This window comes from Solea solea, chromosome 2, assembly GCF_958295425.1.
Source record: "Solea solea chromosome 2, fSolSol10.1, whole genome shotgun sequence".
Lineage (NCBI taxonomy): Eukaryota > Metazoa > Chordata > Actinopteri > Pleuronectiformes > Soleidae > Solea > Solea solea.
In genome coordinates, this window is record NC_081135.1 from 17,035,480 (window position 1) to 17,056,529 (window position 21,050).

Below are 21,050 nucleotides of genomic sequence, written 5' to 3' on the forward strand. Positions count from 1 at the left end.
TTATAACACATTGTTGTTAATTTATGTTTGCAGCTACTGAGAGCTACTGTATGCAGTGCTTGCGTGTTATTTCCTCTGTAGCCATTTATCTGTCTTGTTGATAGATGTGTGTGTAACCAGTGGGGTCACACACTCTGCCTTGTGTGGAGTAAAAGATGCAAGGGCCACAATATATACTCTGTCGGAGGCAGTCTCTGTTTCTGACAGAGGTGCATAACACAAACAAAAAAAAACACCAGTAAGACACCCTAAACAAATGAAATAATACAAATTAGTTTACATATGACAAGAACATGTAATAAAATATATAAACAAAGAAGACACAGCACAAAAGTCACCAACCCTGGTGTATCACACAGAGGTAGATGTCACGAACTGATATGGATTTCGAAAACCTGCACATTGTGACTACTTCCTGTAACTGCCAATGTATTACGACAGTTGTGGAATGACTACTAAACGTAGAAGAAACATAAAAACATGTGTTTTATTTTATAGAATTAACTAATATGAAAGAACATGAACACTTTTATGAGAATAACTGCTAAAATAAGAATAACAACATTCCACTGTTTGTGAAACAGATATCACAAAATGAAATTATTGGCATTGTTACATTCACCCATAGAATTACACAAAATCGCAAAAACAATCCACATTACATGATACCAGCCATAATACAAAATAACATTGAATAGCATAATAAGGTTCTTATTGATAGGATAAGAGAATTAGAGAATTGCTTGGTGCTGAGAAAGAACTCACAATAGTTTGTGGCGCTCTATACACCACACATACTGTAAGCCAAACAATGTGGACACACAGGAAAGCATGGGTGTCATGCAGCAGCATATCACAATAATAACACAAGAACATACCACAGAGAAATAACACATGTCGGTTAAGGGAGGCAACCATAAAAATGAACAATATGGAAACATACAACTGAAAACAAAAACTCCAGATGTCTTTTACATAGAACAAGAGACAGCAAACATAAATAGTGAACATATTATTATTAATATTATTATATGTGGGAGGTTATTCTGAAACAAGTACTAGATCTGTCAGTACAACTATAACCTGAAATGCTGAAATAAAATCAGGCCTGTGTAGATATATCTGTGTTCAGTCATGGTCAGTTTTCTGCCACTGGTGCAGAGAACATCTGCTTATTTGTCCTATGCCTTTATACAAAGTGACTGACAACTGAAGGATAATACTAAAGCTGGTGCACAGTTCGGAGGCACAATTCAAGACATTTTGGTGGTCCAAGGCAACTACTGGTAACATTGAATTGACAGTTGCTACAAATTAAGCCTTTGGCATTGCTAATTTATTCAATTAAACTACTTTTTCTGTCGCTTTTATTCATGCCTTCTACTTTGCGATACCCTCTTTTTTCTTTGCCTCCACTTCCTTGTTCATAATTAATGTTGAAGCTTTTGGCACCAAAATTGTAAGCAATAGTCCACAATGAAGAACAAAATTTGTTCTACACAGATGTGTGTCTGGAATTATCTTATGATTCAAGAGAAGTCTTGAAGGAGTCAGTTTTTCTTATTGAATATATGAATTAATTACACTGATCTGTGTACAGAGAAGATTCCTGGTACAGCTCACATGCACACAGGCAAGAGTTTGAGTTAATACCATTGGGAAGTATAAATAACAGTATACATGAACATAAGTTATGACTAGATGAGTGCAGTCTCTCAAGGTCCATCTGCCTTCAAGTCCAAGCTGGGTCAGGATGGTAACTCCTAACTACAGTATAAACATAAAACATCATGCATCTAGAACATTTCAAAACCTTGGTTATGTATTATACTTCATAATATTATTCAAATATTAATTTAGTCTGAAAATTCCCAGCCAAAATACCAGCCACAACAGCCCAAATCTGCTGTTCACGCATTAATCACTGAGACAGAAGGTAATGGATGGGATCATGAAGCAGAACCCATGAAACTGCCGCAAATTGTTTTTTGACAGGATGTAGTCACACATCCTTAGCAGTATATAAATACAGACCATTTACTATTTACTTTCACGGAGGTGCAAAGCTATAGCAGAGAGCATATTCACATTAAAGTAACTGATGTCAAAGAACTTCTTAATTTCATTGAAGAAAACCCTCTCCTATTTTAGTTGACAATTAATTTAGTGGTCAATTAATATTTGATTAATTGTTGCAACTTTAATTAGATTGTGTTTTAATATCTAATGAAAAGCTAATGATTTGAACTGTAGCAGTTCAAAATAACTTTTTTTAAAGCATATTTCAATGTGGAATATCTGGGAAATCATCTTGACTTGTAACATGCTTGATTTAAAACGGGACTCAACTTGACTTGCTCGATTCTTGCAAGAATGACTTAGGACTTGCATGTGTGAGACAACATTTGTGTTCTCTTTGGTATGAATAACAAATGAAGTTGGAGGCGATGGCCTCATCAGAATGAGCGGGGGCAGACGTTGCACTCCTCCACACAGGTAATCGCTTCCTTCTGAAAGTCAAACAACACCAACACGAGGTGGAAATCTGCATTTAAATAGTTTTATTCTCCTGACAGGAAGTCAGTTTGGAAGAAAAAAAACACTGCCACATCGGCAATTTGTTTTGTTAGGCTGTGTTTTCAGTAGGCATCTGACATTTACATTTAATTTGACAGGATTTTTGTTTAAAATGCACATCTTGCATGTAGTAGGAAATTACTTCTTGAGTGTGTGGATATTTGGAGTTGGTAGGAAATGTCTATTTAAAAAAGGTGCTAGGTTAAAGTGACAGTTCAGTGTGGTTCAATGACATACGGACACATAGTTGGCGCTGATTGCACTATGTGACCCCTCTGCACTGCACTGAGACACGGAAAACTCACTCACCCTCACTAAAGCTACCCCACCCACTTATCTCCTCTCCTGATCCACAGCCACCTTGAAGCTGCTTCAGTGGCCTCCTTAATGGCCCTTTGCCTTCTGGCTCCAGTGATGCCCAGCATGTTATAGGCCCTGCAGAGGGACTGGCCTGTGAACCCTCTGCATCCCACCTCAATGGGCTGGCATCTGGCTCTCCACCCGTTGCACTGGCACTCCATCAGGACAGCATATTTGGCCCTCTTCCTCTCGTTGGCCTCCTCAATGTGGTCCTCCCAGGGGACAGTGAGCTCCAGGAGAACAATCTGCTTAGATGTTGCTGAGTTGAGGACCAAATCCGGCCTGAGAGTTGTTGTGGCAGCATTTTCTTCACTTCAGTTGTTTTCCCAGGTCAACTCTGAGTTCCCTATCTTGTGCCATTGCCAGGAGGCCAGAGGAGGTGGTTCTGGCTGTAACTGGTGGCTTCTCCCTCGCCATCACAAAAGCGATGATCTTCTTTACTGGGTGGCAGCGCTTGCCTTCATCAATTCCACTGCAGATGGTGTTCGCTATAGCCCTCAAGACCTGGTCATGACGCCAGTGGTAGCGCCCATCGCCCAGGGCTTTTGAACAGTAGCTCAAAATGTGCTCCAGGGTCCCTCTCTTCTGGCACAGAGCGTATAGGCTGGTGAGTCCACCTTCCCCCAGCAGAACACGTTGGATGGGCTTGGTAGAACATCGTAGACAGCCTGAATTAAGAACCGAATACGATGGGGCTCGGCTTTCCACAGCTTAGCCCATGAGACTGCACTCTACGGCTTGTTCCCAATCTCGTCCAGGCTCTGCACTCCTGCAATCCAACCATTTTGCTCCACTCCTCCTCCACTGATGCTCGCACCTCTACCTGGACCAGTGCTCTTCTGTCCTTCCCCTCCGCTTTGTCGTAGCGAGGTGTCGTACCGCTACCTAGACCCACTCTGCCTCAAGTCACTTCTCCCACCAGTGCTCTGTGCCACAGCTGGGATTCAGCCACATCCACAGCCTCAGCTGCTCTCCACTTCCGACCTGTCCGGACTTCGATCCCAGCCTGAGAGACCTTGTGGTCAGAGGACTGTCGGTATTGCAGCCCCTCCCTTGTGCGGCTCACCATGAACTCCTCATTCAGGCAGCAACATGTAAGTTTATGGTCATGAAAGGTTGTTTAACAGCAAAATAATACTGCAAATATATTCTAAAGATATAGTAAGAATTAAGCTGGCATAGATTTAGTAAGGTGAACCTTTTGGTAAGTGGATATAATGTGTTTTTCTTTGTGTCCCTGCTGGCAGCCATGTTTTCCAGTGAGATTCTCAGACTAAGAAATCAATAAATCTCAATCACTCAATTAATAAAAATGTATATTCCATGTTAAGGATCATTACATTTGCTGTGCTGAAGATATGTATGTATTTATGTTGGCATAATACATTGTATGACCCCCCCCCCTATTTTTTTTAATTTATTATTTTTTACAGTATTCTCTGTTTAATATATGCAGTTTCACATTGGTCCATTAGATGTCACTCTTTCTGCATCTGAAAAACGTTTTATTCCCTGCTTAGCTTTTACAAGACCATGCAGGCCAATGGAAAAGCCATTTATTGGAGTGTATAAGCAGCATGTCTGCATGATGCACATATGTTTTCATAAGCTCCAGTGTTTTGTAGCTGTTTGGGTACAAATCGCAGAAGAAATTAATATCCACATCAGCTCTGTGTATGAAAAAATGTGCAAGCACTGTCTATTGAGACTGCAGGAAGGTTAAATGCTGATAAGTTGTAGCAGGCAGCTTGATTTTGATTGAACATTTACTCTTCTTTTTGTTTTTTTAAAGCTTGCATCGCCACAACCTAAATGACCTCTTTCTTTCACTCCACACAGCCAATGTCCTGATTCATTTGACAGCTAATGATACACACTGCAGTGTTTGCTGGTCTCCCTTTGCTTCACAGAGGAAAGTAATATCCTGTTATCTACAATAACAGGCCAGAAATCATATGTCGCCTCACTTGAGTGAGTAGCAATCACAGAATGAATGAAGGCTGAAGGCACTCTGCGAGTGTTGGCTTGTGTAATATCAAACAGGAAACAGCTGGCCGCATGCTGCTGCTGCTGCTGCTTTCTGCTGATCCAGACTACAGAGACGCAGAAGGTGTGCCGTCGGCCATGCTACGGAAGTGTCTCATTTATTACTCCATATAAAGCAATTATACTGTCCTGTAATATGAGAAAACATTGGCTTTTCATTAGATATTAAAACACAATCTAATTAAAGTTGCAACAATTAATCAAATATTAATTGACTACTAAATTAATTGTCAACTAAAATAGGAGAGGGGTTTCTTCAATAGAAATAAAAAAGTTCTTTGACATCAGCTGCTTCAATGTGGATATGCTCACTGCTTTATCTTTGCACCTCTGTGAATGTAAATAGTAAATGGTCTGTATTTATATAGTGCTTTTCTCGCCTTTATGACCATTCAAAGTTGCTTTACATGATAGTGTTGCTATTCACACCCATTCACTCACACATCCATGCAGCATCTCTCATACACATTCACAGCTATCTGGAGCAACTTGGGTTTAAAGGGGACATATTATGCAAAATCAACTTTTTAACCATTTCAACACTTATATTTGGGACTCTGGAGGCCCTACCAGTCGCCAAAGTGTGGAAAAAGAATACTCAGTCATGTTTTCGTGGTTCCCCTTAGTGTAAGTATAGGCGATAAAACACGCCATGTTGAATTCCCTCAGCTTATGACGGCAGCATGCGCATTTCACTGCGAATGTTACCACCCACCAGTAAGTTTACTTGGAGAGCTCCACCTTAGCTCCACCTTGTCCCTGTGAGAGTGCAGGCGAGGGAGGAAGAGCGGTATTATGTCAACGCGGAGGGACAAGTGTGCTGTTGGTGGCTGCACAGTGGAGCACAGTGTTTTACACAAACTTCCAGCCTCAGAGGATTTTATATATGAAGCTAATGTGCCGGATAAAGTCAGCAAACGTGTGTTCGTGTGTTCGCACCACTTCACATCAGACTGTGGCCAGCGGTCGCCGTATTTAGTCAGCGAACGTATTTCACCGACATTTTTAAGAAAAGGTCAAATAGAGCTCATAACTGACCATTCTGACACGTCACATACAGCGGCAGATTTTTCAGCATCAGCGGTGGCAATCAGGGGTGCTGTCCCTAAGTGTTTTTAACTGTTTTACAGTTCGGCAGTGTTCAGCTTGATCCTTGTGTCTGACGTCTCTTCCTGTGACGGCACTCTCGCTATTTTCCGCGCACGCTGCCATGTTGATATTGTCAGAGAACTAGTGGAGGGAGGGGGAGAGGTATGGAGCGGAGGGAACATGATCTGAGCGAGCGCTGTAAAGAGGACAAATCAGAAACCCCCTGGAAGAAGTGGGTGTGTGTTTGCCTGTGTCTCATTTGCATATAAAGGGACAACGCACAAAACAGAGCGTTCTGAAAGGGGTGGGTTTAGCAGGGTTATTGAACTGCTATGATGCTTCATCCTTATGGTATTTTGACCACCAGGGAACTGGTGGTCAAAATTTAGGACACCAGGGAACTATTTTAATTGGGGAAATAGGGTATAATATGTCCCCTTTAAGTATCTTGCCCGAGGACACATCGGCATATCGACGAGCCAGGACTTGAACCCACAGCCTTCCAGTTGAAAGAAGATTCATTCTACCACTGATCCGCCGTCACCAATTCAATCATTGTCATTTTGTCATGAACTGAAATTTCCACCATTTTCTACATTTTATGGACAATAAAAATCATTGATTGAGAAAAGATTAACCAATATCCAAAATAATCATTAGTTGCAGTCCTTAATCCAGTAGGTAAGTGGGTTTGAAACCAAGTAACAACAACAAAAAAATAAAGTTCACTATATTACCTTAGGGTCACACGGTGGTCTAGTGGTTAGCACTCTCGCCTTGCAGCGAGAAAACCTAGGTTCAAACCCCGTTTGGAACAAGGGCCTTTCTGCATGGAGTTTGCATGTTCTCCCCGTGTGTGTGTGTGGGTTGTCTCTGGGTTCTCTGGCTTCCTCCAACAGTCCAAAAACATGCAATGTGGGGATTAGGTAAATTGGACACTTTAAATTGACCATATAGGAGTGAATGGTTGTGTGTGTGTGTGTGTGTGTGGCCGTGCGATGGACTGGCAAACTGCCTATCGCCCGATGTAGCTGAGATTGGCACAGCACCTCCCGTGACCCTCTGGTGGAGGATAAAACGGTAGATGATGACTGATGATATTACCTTTGTGGTGCTTTTGGCTGAAATGAGCCTTTCCTGGTAAATATTTGTGGTTAGGTTCTGGCACAATGAGCAACCTGTGGTTAAAGGTTTAGCAATGAAAAGCACATAGTTAGAGAAGATCTTCATGTTTTCCTCACAGTGTTGCATCCTGTGGCATTGTATCCATAAAACACGATGATATGTTCTAATTACTGCTGTGGACAGAGATCCAGAGTTTAGATCACATGGTTTCTTTGCTAATCAGGAGCTATTGGCTGCACCTGCTCTTTTCTCCACACAGCTGAGGGCAATCAGCCAGGCTGGGAGGTTAGAAAGACAGGTTAGAATTTTTTTGTATTGTCTGCAGAGAGTCAACACCTGTGATTGATTTTCGGTGTATTGTGTTGTGTTGAAATCTGAGGTGAGTGTGTGTGTGTGTTTCTCTTCTTTGGCCATTACTTTCTTTGGTTTCCCCTGCCGCCCAGAGATTCCTGCTTCACTTTTGGTTTTGAGTCCAGTTGTTTGGTCTGTCAATTATTTTGACAGCATCCTTGGGTGGTTGTGGAGAATTTAGTTCCACTGCCACCCTTCAAAAACCCAACATTTTTTTCCTTTGACCCTTCCTGTGTCATGACGGTCTTTTTTTAGGCTGTGAGTGACACAGTTCTATTTTTCTCACATGAGGCACAAATAAGATACGACCCATGAAGGTGTCAGCAGGAAAAAAAGCCCATAGATTCAGATATTGTCAGATCAGTTTAAAGTGTGATTGGTATAGGCATTAGCATTTTCAATGTGTGCATAAAAAGCAAATGGAAAGAAAGAAAATGTGAAGGTATAAATAAAATCTTGAAATGTCACCTAAAAGTTTTTACACTCGATGAAGGTGGAAAAGTTTGTGTGCAAAAGTAAATGAGAGAGAAAGTGTAGTGGAATCAGATTCAACAAATAAACATTTACATTTATAAATCACCTAATAGAAATGTATATGAAAGCGTCTGCACTGGGAAAATAGCAAAAATGTCATAAGAGGAGGAATGTGTTGATTGATGAGGAAACCACACATTCCCTTACTTTTCCTTATCTTCATGCTTAGCGCTGCTTATGCAGACTTTTTGAAAATCTGGCTAAAATGAGTGATACAGTTCAGTGTAAATCTTGCTATACATGGTGAGCAGGGATTTTTTCAGATATGTTCTGATTATATGCAACATAAACATTAACACAAGAGGTGTTGATAAATATTCTATACTGGTTAATGCTTAACTCCACAGCTCTGGGATTATAGAGGGCTGAAAATGTAAATTACATATAAATATGTAAATTACATGAAAAGTAATTACTATTGGAGAGTAAATGCTGACACGGTTGCTGATTTCCAAAGGAACGTATTCAAATCAACTGCTCCTGTTAAACCTGAGTTTATTTCATTTTCGAAAACTATATGTTGACTTGACTGGTTAGCTTAGAAATATGACACTTATTTTACATATTTATTTGACCTGCTTTGCACCAATGAAAAGGATCTCTGGGTCACTTGAATTTAAGGAATTAATAAAGAATAATAGTTTATTTAAAGTCTTACTGTATACTTTTAATAATTTTGCATATACACTATTTCTTTGAGCAATCCAGGATCACGTGTGAGCTCCTATTTCTTTTCAGTTAGTTACATAAAAATGTGCAGCACAAGAATGAGTAAATATGGTCAGTGTAATTACTAACCAAGAATATGTTTGTGAATATATTGACATAATTATAGTAATGTTTAATTTTTATGGCATGACAACCCTGTGAGGAAACTGTGGTTATGTGTGTGTTCACAAAACACCGTTTAAGATCATTCTCCCCTCCTATTAGCACCAAACAACTTAACCATTTAACACCTGAATGTCCCCAAGACACTGCAATAAATCTTCTGATGTTTAGTCTTAAGTCATAGTCAACCTGTCCTCCTCCAGTTGTGAATTTTGCCTCTAATATTTGCGCACCATCAGAGGGTTTCAATCACCACATTATGTGCTGAAATAAAAGCCTGAATGGAAACAAAAATGGGAACACATTTCGTGAATAAAGACGTTTAAAAATCAAAGTGACGAAACGTCACTCCAGTTTTAGAATTTCACTGCACTGGAATAGGTATTTATACATATTTCCTTTATATTTGTTCATTGTTTTAGATCAGATATGCTCATTGTGTCAAGTTAATTTTATTTATATAGCCCAACATTTGCCTCAAAGGACTTTACAGTCTGTACAGCAAGTGAAACTCTCTATTCTTAGACCCTCTCATCGAATGAGGAAAAACAACCCTAACGCCAAAATGGGAGAAACTTCAGGAAGAGCCACAGGGAGGGCTCCCTCTGCCAAGTCGGACAGATGTGCATGTTGCATGACATGACAGTTGGTGTCACATGTATAGAAACAAGGCCATGCTCTCTGTGGCACTGGAACAAGGTACAACATAGTGGACTTCAGCATCTGTGGAGATTTATTTGTTCATCGTAATCCAAGTTCACACTGGTTGATGAATAGTGACCTCAGTACAAACCGCTCAGGGGCACCCCAGCCGTTCCCCTGTCCCAGATTCTGAACTGGTGTTCCTCCAGTTACAAGCCCAACTACTTTCCACTTGGCTATGGGCTACCATACTTTCCAGTGGTTTGCAGTAAAGTATGACAATAATGTTTTTATCTGGGAGATCAGAAATGTTTGCCTTAGCAAACACTAACAGGAGGATGCAGGACAAGCAGTAGCAAACAAATCATTGATCTCTATAAAAGAAGAATAAATGTAACAAATGAATGACTCCTCTTTGTGCTACATCATGCTTGTACATTATTTCATCATATTATACTAAATGATGCTGCAAGATTAAAATAAAAAATGTCATTTTTAATCTGGGCCTTTCTTTGAATTTGCATTCTGTTTCTATAGGTGCACTTATGTCCTGCCAGAAGTTTGTGGGAGAGTCTGTAAAACAATGTATAATGAAAAAGGGAGAAAAAAGAAAATAATTGACCAAGTGTAGTGAGGTGTTTGTTAGTTACACAGGAAGACAAGTTAGCACTTAAACTGAAATTGGTGTATAGTTCATGGCTAGAATACACATTGCTGCCAACCCTGTCCACAATAATTCAATGCTCAGCTCCTGGGATCTCGCTGACTGTGGGGTTCACATGCTGTAAAGCAGAAGCTCAGCATTTTAGGGAAAAAGGACATTTCCCCACTGGTTGAAAAATATAATTCTCTCATTTACAAAACAATTACCTCAAGGTCTGAATACCCTTAGACTTGTCCTGCAGCAACTCCAGTGCCGTTGCACTTTGGGTAGAATTGAATCAAATCTAATTTTATTTGTATAGTGCAAAATCACAACATACATTATCTCTAGGCACTTTACACAGTAAGGCAGAAGTCTTACAATAATATAGAAAGAAGAGAAGGGATTCCAACACTTCACACAATGAGAAAGTCTGTGGAAAAAAATCTGTCTTGGGGTTGGGGTGAAAGGAAGAATAGGGGACAGAAGAAAGGTAGGAAGACAAAAAGTGGGAGCAGGAGCTGATGTATCAAATTCTGTCAAAGTAGTTATTTTATAGTATTATAATATCATTTATACAAGCAGTAGCATGAATTATAATACACCATTATACTCCACTATAATTATATCTATCTATTTTAATCATAATATTATAATAATGATGACAATACTACTAATAATAGCCTTAAAACTGGATCTGGATCCTGTAGCGCTGGAGTCACAGGTACTGGCAGAAAAAGGACACAAACATTATTATTATTATTGTTGTTGTTATTGTTATTATTAATACCATCAGATCTGGATTGTGCAGACTTGGAGCTACAGGTACTTCCAGAGTAAGGACAGAGAGAGAAAGGACAGAGTAAAATAGGAGAGACAAAGAACAGGGTTACTGTCACAATGTGATATATATATATGAAAGAGTGGGTGCTCACTGTACCATGGGAGTTCAGTCTCAGCCTATAGCAGCATAATTCAGGGATAGTTCAGATTCTTCTGAGCCAGCCCTAACTATAAGCCTGATCGAAAAAGAAGGTTTTACATCTCACTTTAAATACAGAGAGGGTGTCCGACACTGGGAGCTGGTTCCACAGGAGAGGGGCCTGATAACTGAAGGCTCTGCTTAAGAAAGGAGGATTTTAAATTCCTTTCTGGACTGTACTGGGAGCCAGGGGAGTGAAGTTAACACTAGATAGTGGTGTGGTGCTATGGAAACTCGCCTGTTTATGTTCATATGCTGTGTTTCCATCATGGTACGTTCAGTTTGGTATCCCATGGTACAGTTTGGAATGGTAAAGCAACACAACAGACAACAATGGAGGACATCCAGCAGCTCTTTTCTTCCTGGTTTCCTTTTTTCTCCTTAGTGCTATTTAAAATTGTCTCGACCTGTATGGGATATTTACAGCAACAAGGGAGTGACATTTTTCTGTCAAATCATCTGACTGGAGCTACACCAGCTCCTTCCAGTCTCTTGTCGATTTTGGATTTGGACATTCTGAAACATCTGAATGAGTCTTTGTGAACAGCAACAGAAAGTTATAGACTCTTGTTCCATTCAGCTGTTGTCCTAGCCTTAGCACAGACAGAGAGGTAGGAGTTAATGTACGCAAACTCAGCACAATCAGCAATTCACAGCAACTCACATTGAGACAGGAAAGACCAGTGGGAATTAAGTATTCTTTCTTTACTTTTTAGATGTAGAATTTGGAAATTTGGTGGGCAGAACTTTCTTGTGGTGCCCCCGGCTGTAATATACCTTTGACTCGTGTTTTCTTCCATATGAAGGCCTGATTGATGAAGAGCTGCAGAAAACCTCTGAAGCAGTGGTGCACCTTCAGGGCAAGCGTGGCAACCAAAGGCTTTACCTCCTATAGCTAAAAATAGACTTCAATTAAAAAACAGCAAAGTGGAGGCAACATCTCTCCTTACAATATGTTATAAAAGCTTTTTGATCCTTAAAGGATCAGATTTTGCATGTTTATTTCCAGCTATTGCATTTATTCTGTAAATTTGACTATGACTATGTCCCTGTATTTGCATTTGTGTTCTGCAAACCAAAAAACATCATAATATCAGTCTAACTGATTTTTAAAACCTGACTTCAGTTTGACAATCTGGCTAAAGGAATGAAAAAAAATAAATGTCTGAACTTGTTATATTAAAAGCCTCTGTGTGTTTTATTTAATTTGCACAAACATAACTAGCCTCTACAGAGTACAGAAATGGTTTATACCCTCACAAAATGTTTAATTATTATTTTTCTTTTAACTAATGTGTAATTAATGACATCTAAAGATGATGGCGTGTAAAATGTGACCAATGCATGGTCACATTGGATTGGGGGAATGGAGCTATAGTGTAGTATAGTAATGTCCTTCTGAAACAAAACCTATAATCTAGCAATCTTAAGATATTAATAAAATTAAACACCACATCTCTCCCCTTTTATGGTGTCAAATAATTTAAAGAGGCTATATCTGCGATAATTAATGCATTGATCATTTTTAATAACACAACTGACTTAAATTAGATGTTTTACAACTTCCTCTGTTACGTACGATGGCCTGTAGACTGACTTGTATTGGAGTCAGGCAGATCTATTTTTTTGTATGTGAAAATCTAAGGGTATGACATGCGTGTTCCTATTTGCCTCAGGTAAACATTAGGGGCTTACCAACCACAGTGACAAGGAAAGCGAGTTGTTGAAGTTTGCTATGCTCTATGCCCTGTACTCTGCCTTTTTTCTTTTCAACTTTGTATTTCATTGAGATATTTTGCTTCAGGTTCAAGAGAGTAGATTGTGGTGGGGACAACATACAAGTTCCATACACAATACAAGTTTAATCAGACACCTCATGTTTGGATGTTTATTGCATCAGAACATGGTTATGGTTATGTTTGGCATCCAGGCTCCGACTTAGTCAAACCCCATAGATGAGCAAACATCTTAAACCCCTTATTGATTTCACAGCTCTGGGGAAGAAGCTGTCCCTGAGTCTTTTGGTGGAGGATCTGATGATCCTGTACCGTTTTCCTGATGGAAGTGGTACAAAAAGAGCATTGCCCGGGTGGGTGGGGTCTGTTGCTATCCGTCTGGCCCTCCTCTGGAGTCGTGCGGTGAAAACAGAGTCCAGATCAGGTAGACGGCGGCCCACAATCCCCTGTGCAGTTCTCACCACCCGGGCTAAGTCCTTCCTGTTTTGTGACATGCAGCTGCCGTACCACACCGTCACACTGAGACACAGGATGCTCTCTATCGTGGCTCTGTAAAAGTTTCTGAGCAGCTGATATTAGAGTCCAGGATAGAGTCCAGTCCACTTCAGCTTCCTGAGGAAAAAGAAGCCTTTGTTGGGCCTTCTTCACCAGGTGCGAAGTGTTCACAGTCCATGAGAGGTCAGAGGAAATGTGGATGTCCAGGAACTTGATGTGGTCTACACGCTCCACTGCCTCTCCTTGTATGCAGAGCGGAGCATGTTCAGTCTTCCAGGACCTCCTGTAGTCTACTATGACCTCCTTTGTTTTGGTGGTGTTCAGGATGAGGTTGTTCCTGAAGCACCATTGTGTGATGTGCTGGACCTCTTCTCTGTAGTGGGTCTCATCATTGTTGGATATGAGACCCACCACAGTGGTGTCATCCGCGAACTTTACAACCATGTTTGTGGGATGGATGGCAGAGCATTCCTGTGTGAAGAGAGTGAAGAGGGCTGGGCTGAGCACACAACCCTGCGGCGTTCCGGTGTTGAGGATCAGCGGTGCAGAAGTGGACCCCCATATCCTCACCACCTGGGGCCTGTTGGTGAGGAAGTTGCTGATCCAGAAGCAGAGCGATGGTGCCAAACCCAGATTGAGAAGTTTCAGCACCAACACGTCCGAGAGAACAGTGTTAAATGCTGAACTAAAGTCCACAAACAGCATCCTGACGTAGGTGTTTGGATGCAGGTGAGTCAGGGTCCTGTGAAGTGCTAATGGACAGCATCCTCTGTAGAGCAGTTCTCCCTGTAGGCGAACTGCAGGCTGTCCAGGCCCACAGGGATGGCGTCTTTGATGTACTTCAGGGGGATCCGCTCGAAGCACTTCATTATGAATGGGGTCAGGGCGATAGGACGGAAGTCATTGAGACAGGTGACAGTGGATTTTTTGGGCACAGGCACAATGATGGAGGACTTCAGGCAGACTTCAGGTGACATGTTGAAAATATCCAGAAAAACTGCTGCTAGCTGATCCGCACATGACTTCAGTGTCCGACCTGACACCTTATCTGGGCCTGCCGCCTTGTTGGTGTTAATCCTCCTCAGGGTGGACGTCACCTGGTGCAGCTGCAGGGTGAGAGGCTGGTGCTGCACCTCTGGCTGAGGAAGATGTACAGTCCTTCTGCTGCTCGGAGAGTCGACGCGTGCGAAGAAGCTGTTTAAGGTGTCAGACAGAGTGGGGTCGTGGCTGGCCTGCTGCTTACTACGCTTGTAGTCGGTGATGGTCCTGATGCCTTTCCACATGTACCATGGAATTTTGTGTTTCCACTAGCGATAGTAACTGGTACTTTCTTTAGTACCTGCTCTGGCGATACTATGTGTGACGTCGCAAAGTATCGCTGGCAACTGATTGGTCATACTGCCGTCCCAGGAAGAGGCTTGAGCAAGATGTCCGAGACAAGAATCAAGCTGAACAATGTTGAATTGTAAATTATAAAACACTTAACAATTCTAAAAATGTGGGTTAATCTCCAACAATTACCAGGGAATCAATGAATATTTAACAGAGAACTCTGGTGTATTTAGTGCCAGCATTGCTGATGGCGATCACAAACCCTGCCACTGTATTCAGTGACTGTGTCAGATGGAGTCTGTGCTCCCGTCATGGAGGAAGTACAAATACAAATATGAACAAATATTTTTAATTAACTGATACTAATGATTCAGTACACTGAAAACACTGAAAACACACTTTACAAGTCACTAGTCACTTGTTTGTGTGACTAGTGAGGTTGAGGAGGTATTATACTGTCATGGAAACACAACCTAAACCGTGCCATGCTGAGGCGAGGGACCATAGGTGGAAAAGGGGCTTTATATATATTTATATACCATCTAGTAAACCTGCTATGTACGGCATTGGCACCGGCCACCCTGTGGCCATTCCTCTAGCATCTTGGGTGTGGAGGAATATACTATCTCTATCTCGTGAACTGCTATCTGTGGGCCTGGCACCAGTCTCTGTTTGGCCTTTCCTCTTGAACACCTAAGCAACCACCTGATATGCAAGAATGGGATTGGCATTACACAGATATTTAGTTCAATTCAATTTAACTGGTATAAGGTAAATTCATAACATACATTATCTTATTATCCCACTTTGCATATTAAGGTGAAGACCTTACGATTACCACAGAGAAACCCAACACAATGGGCACACACTAGTCAATGGTGGAGAGAAAAAAAACTCCCTTTAACAGGAACAAATCTCTGACAGCCAGTCTCAGAGTGTACGGCTATCTGCCTCGACCGGTCGGGGTACAAGAGAGGACAGAAAGAAAGGGGGAGGGAAGGCTAGTGAAATAGAGATAACAGAAAATATGAATGGAAAGGAGAGAAGAAGATAAGAGAGCTAGAGGCCAGGAACAAGAAGGAGATATGCATTTTATCAACTGAATATGTTTTGCGCTGACAGGCCTGGCACAGCATTGGTGGCAGAAGATCACCAGCAGCTAAGGGATTGTTATGGTGAGATTGGCAGATGTAGAGTGGCAGTTGCGGCTGCATCAATTATCAGGCAGTGAGGGTAATGGCTCAGGCAGAGATCCCACAGCTTTGAAGTAAACCAAGCTCCCGTTGTGGGTTTGGAGCCATTAGGAAAGAACCGACCCAATTAAGGGAGATTCAGGTCATGGAAGAGAGAGGCATTAGCTTTGCCTATGATGATGCAAGTACCAAGATCTATCTATCTATCTATCTATCTATCTATCTATCTATCTATCTATCTATCTATCTATCTATCTATCTTTCAGAGTGCTTCTGCAATATACTGTAGGGTACATGTGTTCTTGCACTGATAGGTAAATGAAGGTGAGATCATGCTAAGAGTTGAAGTAGAGTGGTCTAGATGTATATTCCCCACATTGGAGAAAGCCTTGATATACAATTAACAAACTGCTTCTGACAATGCAATTATATACAGTTAAATAGGTTTGCTTCAACTTCACTGCCAGTTTATGCACCTGTGAGAGACTGAGCGGTATTGGTTTATATTTGCCTGAACGATGCACCTATTAAGGCCATTGAGTAGCTGGTGAATAGATTCACAAGAAGGCATGGGATGATGGATCTTGGCCTCTATTGTAATTGACAATTGGCATTTGAAGATTGTAGGATTCAAATGAAAATACTGCAAATGTGGGAACTACAGAGATATTGATTGGTATGGGGCTATGAAAGAGGCTAGCACAGAACATTACTAGGATGAATTGTCACAAAGTAGCACGATTGCTTTGTTTTCCAATGACTACCCCATAGCAAGCAGGCAACAGTATTTGCAAACTTCCCATTATTAAAGAATCAGCAGATGGGGCTGCGTCTGTAAACAGTTATGATAAAAGAAGGAAATGCCATTCAATTTGGTGTGCATCAGAGATGAGAATTGCAGATCTGAAACATGTCCTTCATCTGGGACCATGGTCTCTTTATGGTCTTGATGAAATTAGCCCAAACTAGCAGGCAACAAACAAACAAACGATCATGGGGAATGAAGCACATGCAAAATTTAGGTGGCCTAACCAGACAGTAGATTTCTTTAAGAGAGGGAGCTTCAGAGAGACTGCCATGGGCGTGGACTTAATTGCTGCTCTTATACAAACTGTTTGTCCTGCAAACCTGCATGACTATTTAATTATTTCGTTTGAGGGTCAAATACCCTGAATTGATAGACTGGAATGGACCAATTCAATGAGCCAGCTGTCATTATCCATGTCCATGTCTTTTGGAGATGGAATGCAGCTTGAGTTTACTGCTTGCTAGCTCATATCATTTAACATTTCATTATGCTAGTTTGTGTCTTAAAAGTACATTTTATTGTTTTCAAAGGCAAACTCAGTAAAACATGGCAGAAGCTGCAAAGAAGGTCAGTGGCAGGTGAGCAGGAGACACACCTGGTGCTAAATGACAGATGCGAGACTTGGCAGATGAGCATTGATGCCATGAACAGCCTCCTGTGTGAACGTTGCTTTACTCTGACACACAGATGCTGCACAGAGTAGTAGTGAAACATTACTTGAAAACAAAAAAATGCGCCTCAGAACTAAAGACGGTCACTTGTCAGGCCCATCGTGACGCTTCAAGTTCAGGTTTTTTGGAACTTGTTAAGCCCTGTTAAAATTAAACTCAGGAGAGATATTAACACTTGAAGATACATTGGTGTGGTAGGAATAAGATGTGCAGCCATCTGCCTCAACTAGTTAGGGTGAAAGAATAAAATACATGACAAGAGGGAGGTGAGGTAGAGACCAGGAGCATACTGTATATACAACAATTGTATTTGTATTGTATTGTAAGTTATAGGTTGAGGTACAATACAATGATACGATGCCATTTATATAAGCAGCAGCAGAGATTTTTGATAAAAATTATACTGATATCAACTTTAATTATAGCATAACAATAATGGTGATGATATGTATGATAATAATAAATAATAACCCTCAAAACTGGAAGATGAGGAAACAGAGAGAGAGAGAGAGAGAGAGAGAGAGAGAGAGGATAGGAAGGAAAGACACAAACTGGGGAGAGAAAGAACAAGGTTAATGACATGTATGTGTTTGTATGTGAGGAGGAGGATTTTAACTTGAATTCTAAACTGTACGGGGAGCTAGTGTAGAAAGGCTAGCATTGGAGTGATATGGTCTCTCTTTCTAGTTCCTGTCAGAATTTGTGAATTAACTGAAAGACAGAATGTTTCTAATTTTCATAATGTTCCGCAGGTGGAAGAAGGCTGTTATGGAAATTAGTTTTATGTGTGAATCAAATGACATTTCCTGGTCAAAAATAACTCCAAGGTTCCTCACAGTGGAACTTGAAGCCATGGTAATATCATCTAAAGTGACAAAAGTAGAAAGTTCCAGGTCATCCAGGACTTAATTTCTCTGAGACATTCCTGGAGTTGAACAACCTGATTCATTTCATTTGGCCTCATTGAGCTGTGTGTCATCTGCATAACTTTATTCTTCATCAGGCATCAGAGCATTCTAATAATGTTCCATAAAGGAAGCATATACAGTGTTAGGTAAGATCTATAGCTATACAAATTAATCTGCATCATGTTTTAATTGTTGATTGATGTATGATTATGACAAAACTAAATGTTTAGATTTATGTATGACACAATTTCTTTAAATGATCCAAAATGTCAATAAATGGGTTATTTAATTAATTTAATTAATTATTTTTTTAAATTCTTCTATTTCCAAAAGTCCCAAATGAAATGTCCTTTAGCCATCTCCAGGAAAACTGTATTTGTAAGTAAATCTGGACAGGTTGCCAGTCTATCGCAGGGCAAACATGAAGAGACGATGCAGGGTGGCCCCATACCTGATTTTATGAATCAATATTTTACAGCAAAGCCAAGATGAGCTCAGCTAAAAGGTAGAGAAGTAAACATTCCTTTTCTTACACAGAAATAACAGTATATGTACTGTAAATACACGAAACACCGTCGGTTAAAGATGAAGTCAGTCTGCAGAGAGTCTTGTCTATAACATTTCTAGTGCAGTCTCCTCCTATAAAACATTCTCATAAGGGCTCAGGGCAAAGGTGATGGGTGAACTTCAGCTGTATATGTTTCTCTCAAGTGCCCTTGACTTGAGTTTTCAAAGTGCACATACACACATAGAAACACACAACATAAATAAAATACGAGTTATGGTTTCAAAGGTGCAACATATTTAGTCAGTATTAATTGTGGCTGCAGAAAGGACATATTTCATACACACTGACTTTACACTTTACAGTTAAAATGAAATGTGTCAAAACAGAAAGGCTTCACATTTCTTTGATCTTACTTTGTCGATTATTTTTTCCTCCTCTGAACTACAAAGAGCATGGTCAAGCTGAAGAGTGGAAGGAGGACTTCAAGGTGGTGGTTTTTTTTACCCCTTCCATCATTATGGGGGCTGAACATGGAGGAGACAGGAAAGATAGTCAGGGGAGAAGAATGGAGATAAAAGTGGCTGAAGACGGAGAGTTGTGTAGAACTGGATAAGATAGAGTCCAGGGGGACGTCTCAAGGAGGCAAGCAGAGATGTGGAGGGTAATAGGAGTTTGAAGGAAGATGGAAGGAAAAGTGACCACATGGAGAGTGTGGGCACTTCGATCCTACAGTATCTCAAGCCTCTTATTTAATTTGGGAGGTTCCATTTTTTTACAGCTTATTTGCCCAAAAGCTGTAATTGTAAAGGTTTCACAAAATACATGATTCTATTCTATTCTATTCTGCAGCAACAACACCTCTCTTTAAGGCCAGAATCAATCTTAATCAGTCCTACACAAAGAGGAGCTGAGGAAACACAATCTCACCAATCTGTAAATAACGAAAAACCAGGAGGAGTTATAAATAATAAATAAATACTCCTAAAATTCTGATAGAGTGACAAAATATTATAAATAGGCCAGATGAACGGAATAATGGTAAATAAATAATAAAAAATGAGAGTATTTGAGAGTAAGTTACTGTATGAGGATAGTGACTGTGGACAGGACTGAGGCAGTTGTCATGTGTCATGTGTCGGGAGATCGAGTGTTGGCCGTGCACTGTTGGCAAAAAACACACTGAGTTTTTTTTGAGAACTGGCTCCAGCTGACCTTATAGTGGACATTTCCAAAAGCCAAAGCTGTGTTTTTGTGCAACCAAATCTCATTATGGTTCAACAGCACTCCAGCCAAACAGCAGTATTTGTCTGACAAATGAATCACTGAATCAAAGCCAAATACAATACAGTCAGCATTATTAAAAAGCCGATCAGGTGTTTTGCAGCAGCAAAGCTTTTCTCAAACTCACATAGTGACACAAACCCTATTACGTACCTCCTGGTAAAATAAGAATTGTATGTATTGATCAATACATTTAAAGATAATGATAGATTAAATCAGTTATGTGAAGAGCTTAATACCTCACCTCTGCCATTTCTCCCAGAACCACTTTCTTTACAAGTAGCAGAGAAAACCAGAGCTAATAATCTGTACAGAAAAATGACAAATTAGAAAATGTTCAGCGAGCACATACTTTTGCAAACAATAACATCAGGATTCATATTCAGACCTGCACCAAATACGTGTTCAGCTCTCTACATATGTCCGTCTGTTCTCTCACACTCATTTTCTACTGCTTTATCCTCCACATGAGGTTCACGGGGGGCTGGAGCCAATCCCAGCTGACGCAGGGCAAAAGGCGGGTAGACCCTGGACAGGTCGCTAGTCCATTGCAAGGCCATCTGAACTCCATTAATTTTTGCTTCAAACATGTTTAGCAGTCTCATCTCACAGAAGCTGTATGAGGTGATGCACATGGAAAGTTGAGATTAGATGTGAATAAGAAAAGGGCAGCGGAGCCTGACCTACTTAGATGATACAAGGCAGGCGAACTGTGTACAATTTCCAATGTCTTTTTCAAGGTATGGGTCCAGGTATATGTTTGTTTGAAAAGTCAATAATCCAACCCATAAGACTGTTACACAATTTAAAAAAAAAAATGGTTGTCACTGATGGCAGCAGTAGTACAGCTCCTGTGTCCAGTGAGGTAAAAATAGTAGTTGTCGACAATGGATTCTAGTGCGGGGAACGGAGTGGTTGTTAAAGAAAACTCATGATTC

General features: G+C 40.6%; 1 pseudogene; it reads right to left on the minus strand.

Annotated features, from left to right (window-relative positions):
• Positions 1 to 2,897: 2,897 nt before the first annotated feature.
• On the minus strand, positions 2,898 to 14,116 carry LOC131455375 (uncharacterized; annotated as a pseudogene).
• Between the last annotated feature and the right edge of the window lie 6,934 nt (positions 14,117 to 21,050).